Source organism: Ochotona princeps, chromosome 3, assembly GCF_030435755.1.
Source record: "Ochotona princeps isolate mOchPri1 chromosome 3, mOchPri1.hap1, whole genome shotgun sequence".
NCBI classification, from domain to species: domain Eukaryota; kingdom Metazoa; phylum Chordata; class Mammalia; order Lagomorpha; family Ochotonidae; genus Ochotona; species Ochotona princeps.
The window spans coordinates 90626325-90642600 of NC_080834.1; positions in this window are offsets into that span (position 1 = coordinate 90626325).

A 16276-nucleotide genomic window follows, 5' to 3' on the forward strand; every position below is an offset into this window, starting at 1 on the left:
TGAACAGCCATGCACTTAGACTTGTAAATTCTCCCAGAAGCAGAGGAAGCCGGCTCGGGCAAGATCAAGCACAGCCCTGGGCAGGTCTCCCTGGGTTTCTTGACCATACCCACACCCCCTCTGGAGGAGCTAGGCTCCCTCACTTCCTCATGGGCAGATGGTTCGGATGATTAAGATCAAAGGAAAAGAGTGGGGGAGCCCCAGGTTGGGGCAAGACCGACCAACACCCTGAATACCTGCGGAAATTAAGCTCAGACCCACCTGTCACTGGAATGAGGAAGCCCCTTCCCCGCTGGGGCAGGGCTGCATACCTGCTGGGGTTCCACTTCAGCTCTGCTTGGGGTGAGTCTCATGCTACAAGACAGGGTCTGAGCTTCAGCTGACAGAACAGTCCTACGTTTCTCTCCCCACCAGACACCTGCCTGGGGGCCTCCAACCTCTGTTTATAAAAGGCAGAGCTGCGCTTGAATGACCCAGTGAACCAAAGGGCCCAACATCCCCAATCCTGAGTGCTGGGATCCCTCTGCCTCTCCTGGGACAGTCCCCAGCTCCTTCAGGGGAGCCCAGCCCTTTATCCCCTAGCATCACATTATAGAACCTCAGACTTGCCGGCCCAGTAAGACCTCACAGCTCCTGTTGATGGAGGTCCAGAGAAGGTAAATAACTTAGCCCAAATCACACAGCTTCTGGCCCTCCAGCCACCAGTTCTCTACCCAGAGCTATTCCCACCGTAATATGGCTCTGACCCTGATGATGGGCCCTGTGTGTCTGCTGGCGATGGTTCCAACAGTTCACGTCAATGTTGGCCATTCTTTGAAGGATAATATCCTCCAGCCTCACTCTGGTTCTGGTCCGATCCCCTGGTGGTCACTAAGTCATCACCGTACACTTTCCCTCCTACTAGCCCAATCACCCTCTCCCTTCTAGCTGGCCGCTCTCCCTGCCTCACCTCTGCAGGGAGGGGCATGACATTGAGAGCAGAACAGCAGGATGTTAAATGAGGGCGATCAGAGTTCTCCCCACCTACCCTGAGGAGCTGGTTCCTGTGAAACCTCAGAGGACTGTCCCTTCTCTCTAAGGCTTGGGCATCTGGGTGGATGCCAGGGCTCCAGCTCATTTAATTGAGCACCTACTCAGTGTGCCTTTTTGAAGAATTCCCATTAGGCAGCAGGTACTGAGGAAGACCTGTACTATCTCAGGAGACAAATATGGCCAGCAATGGGCTCATCTTATAGTTAGGATATTGAGGTTTTGCAAGTTTCTCTAACTTTCTCTAATAGGATTATTGAGACAATAAAGTCTAGGATCAGACACAAACGTCAAGGCTACCGTCTGTGAAGCCTGAGGGCTCTGGGGCAGGTGCAGCAGCGGAACACAGGTGGCTCCCACGGCCTGCTCCACAGCAGAATGGAGGGACCACGGTGAACATGACTAACAGCCCACTTCAGAGCAGGCACAGGGGACAGGGGAAGCCACTGACAGCCCTGACCTGCCTGCCTGCCCCGCGCCTGCACATTTGTGGTTGCCCGGCTGAGTCCTGGAATCTCCCCAGCCACACCTGGCCGGGCAGCTGCCCCTGCTCCTCCTTCTCGAGGTGCAGGAAGCAGGAAAAGGCAGCAGGAGGAGGCCGTGGGGGAAGGCTGGCCAGTGGCGTCCCTAGCCAGCATGGGCTTTCTCTGGGTCCCTGTTTCGCTGCTTCTCTTCTGCTTTCGGATTGGGGCTGCTGGCAGCACTGCAGGTGAGGAAGTGGCCAAAAGAGCTCTTGGGGCCGGGGGCCGGGGGGCGGGGGCGGGGGCGGAGTCGGCGGAGGTGGGTCTTGGAGTGGTGCTCCCTAGCGGGCGTGAGCAGGCTGTCCTAGGGTCTTGGTGAGGCTCTCTACAGGTTGTTGTGAAGGGCCCAAGGGAGTGACACTGGGGGCAGAGAGTAAACAGCAGAGCAGAGAACCCAAGCCAGGGACCAACCACAGCACTGCCATCTCGGCTCGACTGAGGGCCAGGTCAGGGGAGCGGTACAGGGGGAAGAGTCGTGATGTATTCCCAGAGTGGGTGGGGGGTTGAGAGAGCCTCCAGTTGGGGGAAGGTGGCACACCAGCCCCAGTGCATTTCTTTTTAGCTCAAGTCTAGATATGTTGTAAAGACTGCACTAAAAACACTCATATGGAAAAATTCCTCACTGTTTATTTGAAATTCAAATTCAAATTTAACTGATGTCCTTTATTATTATGTATGAAATCTGGCCACCCTTCCCTTGGTCCACGGGAAAAGAGAGTTCCCCACCCCAGTGTGGACAGAGGAGACCAACTTGGTCAGGCCATAACACCTGCTGATGTAGCCTGCTAGGGGTGTGGTGGAGAGCACGGAGTTCCCTCTGGCCTCCGACTGCTGCAGTTCCAGGGCTCATCTCAGCGTAGTGTCCTGCTCCCTGGAGAGCTGCAAGCAGCGTCTCCGCAAGGCCAGGATCCTTATTGCATGTGGACAGTGTCTAGGCATCCTCTCCTTAGCACCTGGGTCCCTCCCCATAGTTTTCGAGCCCACAGTGGAGGTTGGGCTGGGCCACTCTCTTTCCCTTGCTTGAGCCCTATAAGGACTCTCCGCCTGCGCCCCTGGCTTTCGCAGCAGTACCCCCGAGGCTCACTCTGAAGGCTCCTCTCGCCCCTTGTGCACCTCATTACCTCTCAAGAAAACTACAGGCCTTCCTTGTGGTTTCAAGAAAAACATTTCCAGGGGGAGACACTTGCTAGATGAGAAAAGTCTCTGTGGGGGATGGAGGGAGGATGGTGCTGTGGCTAATCCTCCACCTGCAAGCATGTGAGAGCTGGTTCATGTTCCAGCTGTTCCACTTCTGATCCAGCTCCCTGCTGATGGCTTGAACTTATGTGGGAGACCCAGAAGATACTCCTGGCTTCTGGTTGAATCAACCCAGCTTCAGTAGTTGGGTTCATTTAGAGAGTGAACCAGTGAATGGAGGATTTCTCTCTCTCTCTCTCTCTTCTTCTTCTTCCTCTTCTCTCTGTAAATCTAACTTTCAAATAAAAATAAATAAAACTTAAAAAAAAAACAAGAAAAAAGAAAACTTTATAGGAAAGTGATTCCGATTCATTCAGGAAGTTCCGAGGATACTGGTTCTTGGCTTTCTTGGGACTTGAGACTCCTTTGCTCAGTCTTGGAGGTTACTCGCCCCCTAAGCTGGCTACATACCAGCCATCAGCAAGGACCCTGGGACTTGCTGGCCTCACATGTTGGGGCCTCCAAGGACATCGGTCAGGGTCACCCCAGCTCTGTGACTGCTACATGGGACACGGCTTCCTCACACTGCCTCTGTCTTCCTTGGGTATATAGGGGGTCTTCATGGCTTAAATGAAAAAATTATTTGTGTACTTGAAAGGTAGAGTGACAGAAAGAGCGAGACAAAGATGGCTTCTTCCATCAGCTGGCTCACTCCCCAGATGGCTTCTACAGCCAAGCCTAGGCCAAACTGAAGCCAGGAGCTGAGAATCCACGTGAAGGCCATTGTTGGCTGCTTCTCACATGCATTAGCAGGGAGCTGGAGCGGAAGCAGAGCAGTCAAGATCTGCATTAGCATTCCAATATAGGATGTAGGCATCCCCAACGACTATACCACAGTGCCCATTCCTCCATGAATTTTTTTGGAGTGTTCTCTTATGGGTGAAAAGCCGGGGGAAGGGTAGTTCAGGACAATGTTGCTGCTAAGACACCTGCAGCCTGTGTCGGAGTGCCTGGCTCCATGGCCCATCTCCACTGCCATGTCCAGTTTCCTGCTGATGTGCACCTCGTGAAGCAGCAGGTGATGGTTCGGGTGGTTGTGTCCTTGCTACCCATGTGAGTCACACCTGTTGAGTTCCCAGCTCCTTCCTGGCATTGGCCTGATTCAGCCTGGGCTACTGTGAGCATCTGGAAAATGAACCTGAAGATGGGAGATACTTGCCTCTCTCTCCTCTCTCTCTCTCTGGGTCTCTGCCTTCAGTAAGTAAATAAATAAACAAATAAATACATTACAACTTTCCGAAAAACAAGCTAACACTCCTCCTGCCAACAGTATCCAGGGCTGGGTGAGGACAGTGCATCGAGACTCATGGCTCACAGTCAGTCTTACCCTACACAGGCCTCAACACCAGTGTAACAGCCCCTTTGGTGACAACAGAAACCACACAAGCACCTGCCAGGACTCCAGAGTTCAGGACCAGCCCAGAGGGAGCCTTGCAGACCAGCGGCCCTGCTGAGATCTCAGCAGCAGCCGACATGGCCTTGGAAACTCACACCCTGGGTACAGAGACCTCTGCCAACACCCCTGTCCCAGGCAGGTCGGTGTCAGAAGCAGAGATGAGGGAAACAAAGCCCACTTCGCCTGTGTCACAGGCCAGAACCTTCTCCGAAACAGTGCCTTCCACGTCCACAGCTGGGATCACCACTCCTACCCCTCCAGAGACATCAGTAATACCTGGCATAAACCCTGTGCTGCCCACCACCGGGACCCACCCGGGCAGTGCTCCGACAGATGCCACTCTAGTCACCATTTGCACCCAGCACAGCCTAGGAGAGGCCAGGAGGATTACAACCAACGTGTGGACCTTGGCTCACACCTCCCCGGAGACCGGGGGCCTGTCCCCAGGCAGCAGCTCCTCTTCTTTTGACACAGGCTCAGTCCTCGCCACCTCCCAAGCCCCACCGCCTGGCCTCACAAGTCCCATGAAGGCCTCAGCTCCCCACACCACTGCCCATGCTGAGGTTACCAACTACAGCCTGATGCAGGTAGAAACAACTACCGCCATCTCTAGGACCTCAGATGCAGACCTCCGCAGCCCAGGAGGGGAGGTCTTGTCCACCTCTGGAACCACCACTTTGTCTGCCTCTACTGCAGCTGTGTCACACACTGCTGATGCCTCAACCTTTGCTGGGACCCCAGTCTCCGTGATTTCCTCTTCTGCTGGGTCTTCAACTGTAGCCCAGAACTTCTCGGAAGCAATCATCATCAGGAGCACTATCCCTTCTCAGACTTTTACCACCAACGGTACAAGCATCGGGCTCTCTCCCACCCACAGCCACCCGCCCATCTCTCCCCAGCTGACCACAACCTGCAGCGGCCCAGAGACACACACCCCCTCAACCAAGACCACACCCCCACCCAGGACCTCGAGGCGGCCCGCAGCTATGCCCTTCACTCAGACAAGCAAGACTACAAAAGATGACCCAGGTAAATGATCCAGCCTCACCTGCCCTCTCCACCTCCCACCACTGCATGTGAGATTATTGGGGCTTGGGGATTTGGAGCCTGCAGGATGTCACCATGGGAGGAAGGGAGGATTCAGGGACCCTCTCATGATGCTGTCCCCGTTCGTGCCTAAGACAGTAGTATGGAGCGGTGGGCGGACTGCAGGGAATGACAGCAGAAATAGTTTGGAGAGTTGATTTGAGGTCTTGGCTCTGGGAGACCCTCACTGGGACTCAGAGGGGTGGCAGCAGGTGAACCCTGAAGGTTCCTCCAGCTCTGACCTGCTGCCAAGGGAGCTGGTCAGTAACCACTGCTTTGTATCAGGCAGGGCGCCCAGTTTTATTCAAAAGACAGGGCCACATGCTAGGGAGTCCCAAGTCTAGTCACAGCCACACCAGCCCCTGGCCCAGGCTGAGTGGCTGAGTCTCCAGGAAGGTGAAGCCCATGAGATGCACCTGCTGGGGTGTGCACCATTGAGAATGACCTTCAATTGATCAGTCTAATGGGGGTATTAAAGTTCAAAGCTGTATCTCTGAGACGACAGGTAGTTTTTGGTAAGTCTCATGTCAGAGATCACTGGGTCAGTCCAGCTGCTGGACCTCCTGTAAATTGCACCTCCACTTCCTCTCACACTCACCTTGAACCCATACTCATTCCTGGACTCCCTCAGCCTTCCCCACCTTTCCGGGAGGTGAAACAAAAAAATATTAGTCACAACTGCTCTGCTCAATATCTTTTATATTTTTGGCAAGGGGATTACAGAAGTATTTCACAATCCGTAAGCCTTGGCACCAACTGATACCAGGCAGGGTCATTTGAGCTTTGTATGCTATCTCTTATAATACAACTACCGGGACTGGCAAAACTGAAGCCAAGAGCCAGGAGCGTCTTTCAGGTCTCCCATGTGGGTGGCAGGGCCCCAGGCACTTGGGCTGTCTTCTGCTGGATCAGAAGTGGAGCAACAGGGACTTGAACTAGCCCTCATATGGGATGCTGGCATTACTAGCAGCAGCTTAACCCACTACATCACAATGCTAATGCACTGTTTTTTTTTTTTTTTTTTTTTTAATTCTAGCTGCCTATCTTTATAAATTGTTGACCTAGATCATGCATTCACACGATGTAAAGTTCAAAGGGGGAGATAGGCATTTATCTAATGCTTAAGACGCCTGCCTCCCACATTGGAGTTCCTTGGGTTTAGTTCCTGGCTTTGACTCTTGAGTCTCTTGTCACTGCAGACCCTGGGGGTAGTAGATGGCACCTCAAATAACTGGATTGCTGCCACCCTTGGGAGAGACTCAGATTGAGGTCTTGGCTGCTGGCTGCCACCCTGGCCAGATGTTTGGCAAGTAAGCCAGAGTATGCTCTTTTTCCATCTCTGTAAGTCTAAAACAAAGCGAAAGAAACAAAAATACATTCAAAAGGGACAGAGCAGTCCGCCCCAAGATGCCTTTGCCTGATGACCGTTCCCTGGCTATCCCATTCTCACTCACACAGTTCCTGGGATTGCCTCCCACGGGTCATCTTCTGTATATGAAGCATGCAGCGCTGGCTCCATCTCCCTCTTTCATCCTTTTAAATGCATTTATTTTCATTGGAAAGGCAGATTTACAGAGAGAAGGAGAAACAAAGATCTTCCATCACTGGTAACTCCCCAAGTAGCCACATAGCCAGAGCTGAATCCTTCTGAGGCCAGGAGCTTCTTCCAGGTCTCCCACATAGGTGCAGGATCCCAAGACTTTGAACTGCCCTCGATTGCTTTCCCAGGTCACAAGCAGGGAACTGGATGGGAAGTGGAGCATCCGGGATATGAACTGGTGCCAGTATGGGATCCTGGTGCTTGAAGGGGAAGATTAGCCACTGAACTAGGCCCCATCCTCCTTTTCTATGCAAGGGAAAATGAATGGTAAATTCAGATCCTGGAGATAAAATTATCTTAGGAGGGAGGAAGGACAGGAAAGATTTTTAATCACTTTGCTATTCTTTTAAAAGATGTGTTTATAGGCCTGGTGGGTTAGCCTAGTGGCTAATGGCCTCACCTTGTGCATGCCAGGGTTCCCTATGGGTGCTGGTTTGTATCCCGGCTTGATTTTAAAAATCATTATGGTAAGAGTGTTCCCTTGACACAGACCTGCACACACTCTGGACAGGCAGTACACTAGACAGTGGGTGGCTCAAGCGAATGCGTCATCCCTGGTGGCTGACAATCCCCCCATCCTTCCCCTAAGGAACTGAATTGACTCTGTTAATGGTTGCCCAACATCCCCTTTGGTTTCTCCATTATCAGTGTAACCAGTACTCTGAGAAAGGGACACTTAGGTTGTGTCCACTATTTTGTCATGATCAGAGACCATGTAGGAAATAGCACGTTTCTGCCACACATGTTGCTTTCTGTGAGATAATCAGCTCTAACAGGTGCTGGGATGAGAGAAAGAACTTCAAGGAGGGCAGGTGAGGCCGGGAGATGAGGATTCAGTAAGAGAGAGTTTCCTGCCAAGCCGCTGGGCTGGAAGACCTGGTCACCCTCCAGCAACTTAGAGCTGGAAGAACTGGCTGCTAGAGCCCCCTCTCTGAGAGCCAGCCTTTCTCTGGCACTGTCCCCAGTTGGGCCCGTACCCACTTAGGATCTGAGAGCATTTAGGTCTGCTTCCATGTCTCTTTTCTCACTCTCCACTTTTGACTTCTTTAAATGTCGCTGGTGCCTCCAAGCCATGATTATTTTTTTCCAATTATGTCAGGAGGTCACCACGGTGGATGAAGTATCCTACTTAGGATGTCCTTTTCTTTCTGTGTGCTGTGGTAAGAAGTTTTGTGAGCACGGCCATGTGTACACACGGATTGGCCACAGCCGGGAGCAGAAAGCACCTCTTAGAGCTTCCAACAAATCCCCTGTGTCCTCACCTCCCTCCTGTTCTCCACCAGCAGGTGGTGGCTTCCTCCTCCTGCGGCTGACCATGACCTCCTCCGATGACCTCACAGACCCCAGGCTGGTGAGGAGGCTGATACAGCAGGTGAGTGGGCACTTGTTGGGGCACCAGGGAGGGTAGAGGAAAGGGAGACATTTGCAGGGATGAGTCGCAGGACACAGAGGGCTAGTGCCCCCGTGGGAGGGCTCTGCATCCGAAGATCCAGCCTTGCCTGTCTGACTTCCTCATTATTTCTTTTTTCTTCTTGCAACATAAATTCATTCTTCCCCCAACCTGGTCTTAATTTCTTCATATCCTGGGCCTCCCAGGAGGTCTATGATGCTAACGTATGAGTGGGCAGGATGATGGGTGCAAATGGCAGAAGCTCAGGTCATCGTTGTTCACATGGAAAACACAAAGGTGGGGAAACCCAAACGTGGCTCTGCGAGCTTCGGTCACGGCTGAATTCAGCAGCTCAGAAGTAATCACGAATGTTCCCCTTTCTTCCCCTCTTCTATCGCTGCGTCCTTACACCTGCAGTTTTTCTCCCTGTATTTGGAAAGGTGGTGCTGACCACCTTAGCTTCACATGGCACTTGCCCCTCCCTGCATGTACCCATCACCCAGGAAAGGACTGATTTTGTCAAGCAACAGCAGTCACTGTCACAGACAGCCCCAGCAGACCCAGAGTACATGGGGCTTTGAGGCAGAGCAAACTCATAGCAATATAGACTAGATAAGGTACAAACTTAGGCAGTATTTATATAGTTGAATTCTCATCAATCTCAGGTCATTGGACAAGATCTCCAGTGGTGGAATTCGGGGTCAAGGCTTTTGGGGATGGCAAGACTCCTTCCCAGTTAGACTGAGAAGGTTCAACACCTGTCTCACCAGCCCAGGTTCTCTGAGATCTGGCTGTCCTGCTTTACAGAACAGGTGAAACATCATGTAGTGAGAGTGGCTAAATTGTGTGCATACATGTGCCCTGGCAGAAACAGGCTGGCTGCAGTATGTCCCTGCCCCAGCGTCTGACTTGTCGCTAGCACCAGACATCATCAGTGGATGCCACACATCAGGGACTCAGGCCTGATGCCTCCACACGTGTAAGGACACTTCTGGCAGAAGTGCCGGCTGGAGGTCTTCGGCCAATAGAAGGATCTCCCAGCTGGACTGCACAGAGACAGGCAAGAGTGCCTTGGCAGGTGGATGCACAGGATGTCCATTGTAGCCACAGAAGAAAATCTCTGTGTGTCCTAAGTGATGGTAGCTTGGATGGCCAGCTCCGCGGGCACAGGATCAAAGGGCTGTCAGAGGAACAGGGTTCAAAGCCAGGCAGGAGTGCCAGGCTTTGGAGCATCTTGGGACTGGGCAGTGGAACTGTCCTGGCTGGGACTTTGCCACGCCTGCTGTGGCTGCTAGCAGCCAGCATGTTGATACCCAACAGGCCATGCGTCGCTCTTGAACACATATCTCAGTGCTGGGGAACAGGCAGAGGGCATGATGGGATGGGCAGAAAGGATAGTTGGGTCCTGGAGTCCTTGTGGGCTCATCAGGACTCCCACAGTGAGGCATCTCTTAAACCTGGCTTGAGATTTAGTTGTGGGGCTGCCCAAGAAGGAACAAAGCCCCACGTGTGTGATGGTCATAGCAGCCAGTGGGAATCCTGTGTGAGGGGGGAAGCAGAGGTTGAGTGTCAGATCTGAGTCCCCAGACTGGAAACTACTTAGCAGGGGTCGCAGGCGGGCAGATAGAAGCAGGCTAGGGAGCCAGGTGGGGCAGGAGCCAGGCCATGTGGGTGTTGGGTATCAGTGCTTATCGGGGAACAATGGACATCTGTGTGACTTCTATGTGACCTTGAACAGGATATTCTAGGTAAATGTCACCTCTTCTAGAAGGAGCAAAGCACTGCTGGCTCTGTAAGTTACCTTATTCTGTCGAGGACATGAAGAGCCTGGCCTGTGTCCAGCCCCCAAGGGGCCGGGGGCTCAGGAGGTGTTGCCATTCATTTTGAGTGTCCCCTCCCACTCTCTCTTCCCATCCTCCGCTCATGATCAACCCATGGGCTGGATGTGCTGGAAGCACCCCATGGCTCCCTTTCACCTCCAGCTCTGCAGTGAACTGCCCAGCCACACACCTGCCATTCGGGTCTCCTTGCTGCGCATCACGAGGACCTAAGGAATATGTAGCCAGGAGGGTCCTGGATCCCCACAGCAGGACACATCTGACACGCACCAGGGCTGGGGCCACTTATGGAACTGCAAGGTACCTGGAAGTTTCTAGAGAAGGTTGCCGGCTAGTGCTCTACATTCTAGGCATGGGTTCTGCGAGTCTGGGGTGGGGGCTGCCCCTGTCCCCAGAAGTGTTCTTGAACTTGACTTGGTGCATGTGTTGTGTTTCAGTAAAAGAGACCTGGTGACCCATCTGTGCTTCTGTCTTGGACTGCAGTGACACTCAGTATGGCTTGGGGGTCATGTCTGGCCTGCGTGCTTTGGGCATTTTCTTCACATGGAGATTGGATGCATCCACACTGCTTCTGGCCTCCTCAAACAGTGCTCTTGGGGCCTTGATTACAACACTTACTGAGTTGGCCTAGGGCCTGGTTGGCAAGTAAGTTCCTTCCAGAGAATGGTCCCCATCATCCCTCTCTGCTTCCCCTGGGCCTCACAACTAGATCACAGAGCATGCTGGTTGGATTGACTTGATGTCAGCTTGGCAAGAAAGTCTGCCCCAGGGAGTTGTAGCCCTGTGCTGGCTAACGACGTTTGGACCATGTCAGAGCATACACACTGTCCCGTTTGTCACAGCAGCCTAGGCATGTGTGAAAGCATTCTGTGAGGGCTGCACAACCAGGAAACATGCTAGCGGGGTTCCTGGGAAGGTTTCTCTGTCATTCAGTGACAGGTGATTGTATATCTCTCATAGCTCATAACCTGTGTGATTCTGTCTACAAAAATTCAACCCAGTGAACTGTTTTTTTTTCAAAGTCTTTGATACCACTAAAATGGCTTCTAATCAGCAAATTTAAAGAGTTCCGAAAGACTAAGCAAATAGTGAAAAAGGGGAAAATTAGCAAAAATGGTGGTAGCATCCTGCTCTCCTCTGCAGCTGAGGTCTCTGTCTGAGCTCAGTGGCTCCCCCAGCCCCACCCCTGGGGAAAGGACACCTTACAAACAATGCTTCCCAAACTGAGATCCTGATCTTCCCCCTTACCCCCAAACCTGCTCTGTCTGCACAAGCTTCATCTCAGTTCATCTCAGTTACATCCCACAGAGCCCCACACCCCACGCAGGTAGACCATTTCCTCTTTTTCTCTTTCCCTGACTCCAGTTACTAGCCAACTCTACTGGCTTCCAGGCCAGCAAACTATGGCCCAGTCTAAACCCCTCTCAGTATCTCTGCTGCCATCACCAAGATGGTCCAAGGTGCCACTGCCCTACACCTTTATCTCTGCAATCCCTGGATGACCACAGGTATTCCTGATTTCGCTGTCACGTACTCCCCAACCTGGTTCCTGCATGCCAACAAGAGACCTGCCATTACAGCTTATATGATAGTGCCCACTCTGTCCCTCCTGTCTCTTTCAAGCAACAATGGTCTGCCAAGCTATGCATGATTGGCCATTGGCATCCCCTTCTCCTCTCCTTTTTAACTTGCTCACTGCTGGGGGATCACACTCACTGGGATGCATTTCCCTGAATGTCTCAGGCCTGTTCCTGCCCCAGGAGCTTTGCATGTCTTGCTCAGCCTCACTTTAGAAGGCTTCCCCTGCAGTTATCCATGGAGCTGACTCCTCCACCTCTGTGTTCTTTCCTAGTGAGGTTTACTCTGGCCAGCCCCTCCTGTCTCTGCTTGGATCTTCTTCATAGCACCAACAATACCCTCATTTCACCCATACTTGATTTATTTTTCTTCTTTATACTCTGTGTCCTCCCCTACCCTGCCACATACACGAGAGAGAGAGAGAGGGAGAGAGAGAAAGAGAGAGGGAGAGAGAGAGAGGGAGATTTTGCCCATTGCGACATTCTTGGTGCTGGGAGTGCGGCCTGGGCAGCCAGAAGGCACGGAGTAAATATTCAGTAAGTGAAGGGAGGAAATGACACAAGAGCATGGTTGATGTTGGGTGCGAGGGGAACGTGTGTGCCCTGCTGCCCCCTTTTCATCTCCAAAGTCTCCTAAAGCAGGTCGATCAACGATCACCCCACCATTTACCCTGGCATGGTTGTTGCACAAACATGGAAGAAAGAAGATCTCCGTCCATTTTTTTCTTTAAGAAATTTTTATTAATATGAAAATTTTGTGCATTCCATACAGTTCCAAGAACACGTATTTCCCTCATTTCCCTGCTGTACATGCCTCACCCGCTCCCCTCTCTCCATCAGATGTAATTTTAACCCACTCTATATTCGTAGGCTTAATTCACCATATTGAACAAGCAAAAGGTAAGAAGACTACAGTTCCAGTTCTATTAGAGTATAATCCTGGGCTAAAAACAACAATCACATTTCAAAGTGACAATTTTATTCCTATGCATTTTGAGGAATATTCTATATTAGTTGCTGCATATAAGAAAAAATATATGATATTTGTGTTAGAGTCACTGACTGTTCGATTCACTGACCACCAAGGAAGGAATATATCAGCCAAATAAGAATTTAAATGGCTTTATTTCAGGGAACTGTGGTCACGGGCTTCACTTCCCAATTGAGCAGAAAGGCAGAATGAGCTGCAGAGGAAGGAGAAAGCCAGGAAGAGACGTGCAGGGGGGTTTTTAAACTCCTCTTGGCACAGAAGCCGAAATGGCGGCCACTTCAATCCCTATTTGGTGGGGACATAGGTTTGTGCCCCTTATTGGTGCAACAGTGTTTCACAGCCTCAGGGGTCCGCCAGAATTCCCTCATCCTTTCTGGATAGCTGCTGGGTAGCAACCTCCACTCTCCTCTGGTTACTGTGGTAACCATCAAGTTGTCTTCTGGGGACTAGTTTATTCCACTGAGCGTAATAGATTCTAGTTGCATCCATTTTGTTGCAGAAGAAAGGATTCTCGTTCTTTTTCCTGGCTGAGTAGTATTTCATAAAGTATATATACCACCTGTTCTTCATCCATTGTTGATGGATATCTATCTGGCTTGATTCCATGTCTTAGCCATGGTGAACCGTGCAGTCAAGTCCATTTTCTGTTGCTGTAATGGAGTAGCTGGTATTCGAATCTTTACAAAGAGGAATGTAGTTTCATGTAGTTCTGCAACTTCAAAGTCCTGAGTTGGGTGCCAGTGTATCCGTGGCTTCCAGTGAGGGTCTCCTTGCTGACTCACAATAAGGCAGAAGTTATCACATGATGAGGAACAACTTCAACTTTTCCTCTTCTTATTTTTTAAAAAGATTTATCTGTTTTTACTTCAATGCTGAGTTACACAGAGAGAAGGAGAGACACTGAAAGACAGAGAGAGAGTGAGAGAGAATCTTCATCCACTAGTTCATTCCCCAAATGACCACAACGGAATCTGAAGCCAGGAGCAGCAGGTGCAGGGTCCCAAGGCTTTGGGCCATCCTCCCCTGCTTTTCCAGGCCATGATCAGGGAGCTGGTTCAGAAGTGAAACAGCCAGGACTCCAACCTGTGCCCAACTGGGATGTTAGCACTGCAGGTATAGGCTTAATCAACTATGCCACATCATCATTTGCCCCCTCTTCTTTTTTATAAAGCATCAGTGACTTTCCATGACTTCATCTAAGATCACCAACCCCTGAAGGGTCTGACCTCTGAATCCATTCACACAGGAATCTGGGGATTGAGATTCCAACATGTGAATTTTGGGAGGACATGCTTGAGTCACCAGGCAGACGATGTGAACATTAGGTGTAGCCAGTGAGTAAAGGGTTAAAGTTAATGATCAACATTTGACAGCTGCAGAAGTTAACAAACAGTGCTCATTTGCGCCAGAGATAGCCAAAACAGAGCATCCCACCCTATCGAGAGCTCTTAGGAGCCATTATAAAATCACTGAGTACCCAGGAAAAATGAACAAATGGCAAGGACAGAAGAGGGAATGAAAATGTCCCCTTCATGGAAAAGACAAGTTAGAACTACATAGTAAACAATACTTCATACAGTGAGATATTATTTACTGTGTATCAAAAAGGCAAAGATATATAAAAATTTTATATCTGGGAGCTGGCTAATCCTTCACCTCCAAGCGCTCATATCCTGTATGGGTAGCAGTTCATGTCCTGGACACTCTACTTCCCTTCCAGCTCCCAGCTTGTGGTCTGAGAAAGCAGCAGAGGATGGCTGAAGTCCTTGGAAGTCCTGTTCCTGGCTCCTGGCTTTGGATCAGCTCAGCTCTGGCCACTGCAGCCATTTGAGGAATGAACCAACAGATGGAAGATCTTTCTGTCTCTGCTTCTCTGTGTTTCCAATGGGGAAAAAAAATCTTCTTTTGAAGATTTATTTATTTTTATTGGAAAGCCAGATTTATAGAGTTTTCCTTTTCAAAATCAAAGGTAGTACTGCTCCTACCTATAGGAAACAAAGCCCTGATGAGCTGATATCCAGGGGTCTTCAGGACACGGCATTGGCCAACTTGCTCAGCTCTGGACCCCATGGGCCCATCTGCTGTGTCTTATTCCTCCATGACACTGTTTGCTCTGAGCGACAGTACAGCACGGTCCCCTCTACCGACATTTCTGTCTCCCTCTCCTCCTGTCATTCTCACTTCTGCATTGCTAGAAGGCCAAAAGGTCCCTCTTTGTGCCTGTGTGGCACTCCTGAGGTGGGGCTGTATTCTTCAGTCATCTGACTTCCGTTTCTGTTCCAGCAGTTCACGTGCTGGATTCGACTCTGTTTATAAGTGGGTTACGTGTGTGTGTGTTGGCACAAGCACTTGGGAGACAGAGCCTAGCACAGCACACACACGAGGGTGTACAGGCTCTCGTTGAGTGACTGTGGTGGGAGGGGCACCCTGAGAAAGTGGCATCGAGTATCCAGTGGATGAAACGCAGCTTTGACGTGGTGAAGCTGCTGTGAGTAGACGTGATGAAGGCAGAACAGTGTGTTGGGAGGACAATGCTACCTCTGTCTTTCTTTGCATGTCTTTAAACAGTGGTTCATGCAATCTTAGTTACAAATGTATAAGAACAGACACATATGATGATAATTAACTGCCTTACTGCTTACACACACGCAACACACACTCACACACAACACACACCCTCCCCCACCATCATCCTTCACCATGGTACTGCATATGTCACAATGCAGCATGGACATAAACTATTGCCATCCAAAGTCCAGTTTTCATTAGAGTTCCTGCTTGCTGTTAGCACTCGATATCTAAAAAAGTTTAATGTCATGCACCCACTCCTGGAGTCTTTTTAAAAAATATATATTTATTTATTTAAAACTCAGAGTTACACAAAGAGAGAGGAAGAGGTAGAGAGAGAATGTGAAGTCTTCCATATGCTGGCTCATTCCCCAGATGGCTACAAGAGCTAGGGCTGGGCCAAGCTAAATCCAGGAGCCAGGAGCCTCATCTGGTTCTCCCACATGGGTGACAAGGGGACCAAGGACTTGGGCCATCTTCTGCTGATTTCTCAGGCCATTGGCAGAGAGCTGGGTTGGAAGCAGAGCAGCTGGGACTCAAACTGGAGCCAATAATGTGATGCCAGCACTTAAAGCTGGAGTAGCTTGCGGAGCGGTGGTGCCAGTGCCATCAGAGTTTAGGTAGCTGCTGGATAGGCCAGTGTGGAGGTGCAGGGTGAGCTGCGGCTTAGGAGGCTGCGGCACCAAGTTGGAGTGTGGGTTTGAGTGTCTCAGCTGCTCTGCTTCTGATCCAGTGCTCTGCTGATGTGCCTGGGGAAGGAGCAGAGGACAGCCCAAGTGCATGGGCCTCTGCACGCACGAGGGGAGACCTAGAAAAAACTCCAGGTTTCAGCCATATAGGGAGTGGACCAATGGATCTTTCTCTCTCTCTCTTTTGCCTTCTCACTATAACTCTACCTTTCAGATTAATAAATCTTCAATTAAATATTTAAAAAAAATAAAACTATAGCCACAGCATTTATCAAGATTTAAGAACACAATCCTGATGAATTTCATCAAATAGCTAAGGGAGAAATACTAATTCTCCATAGTTTTTTTTTTTCTC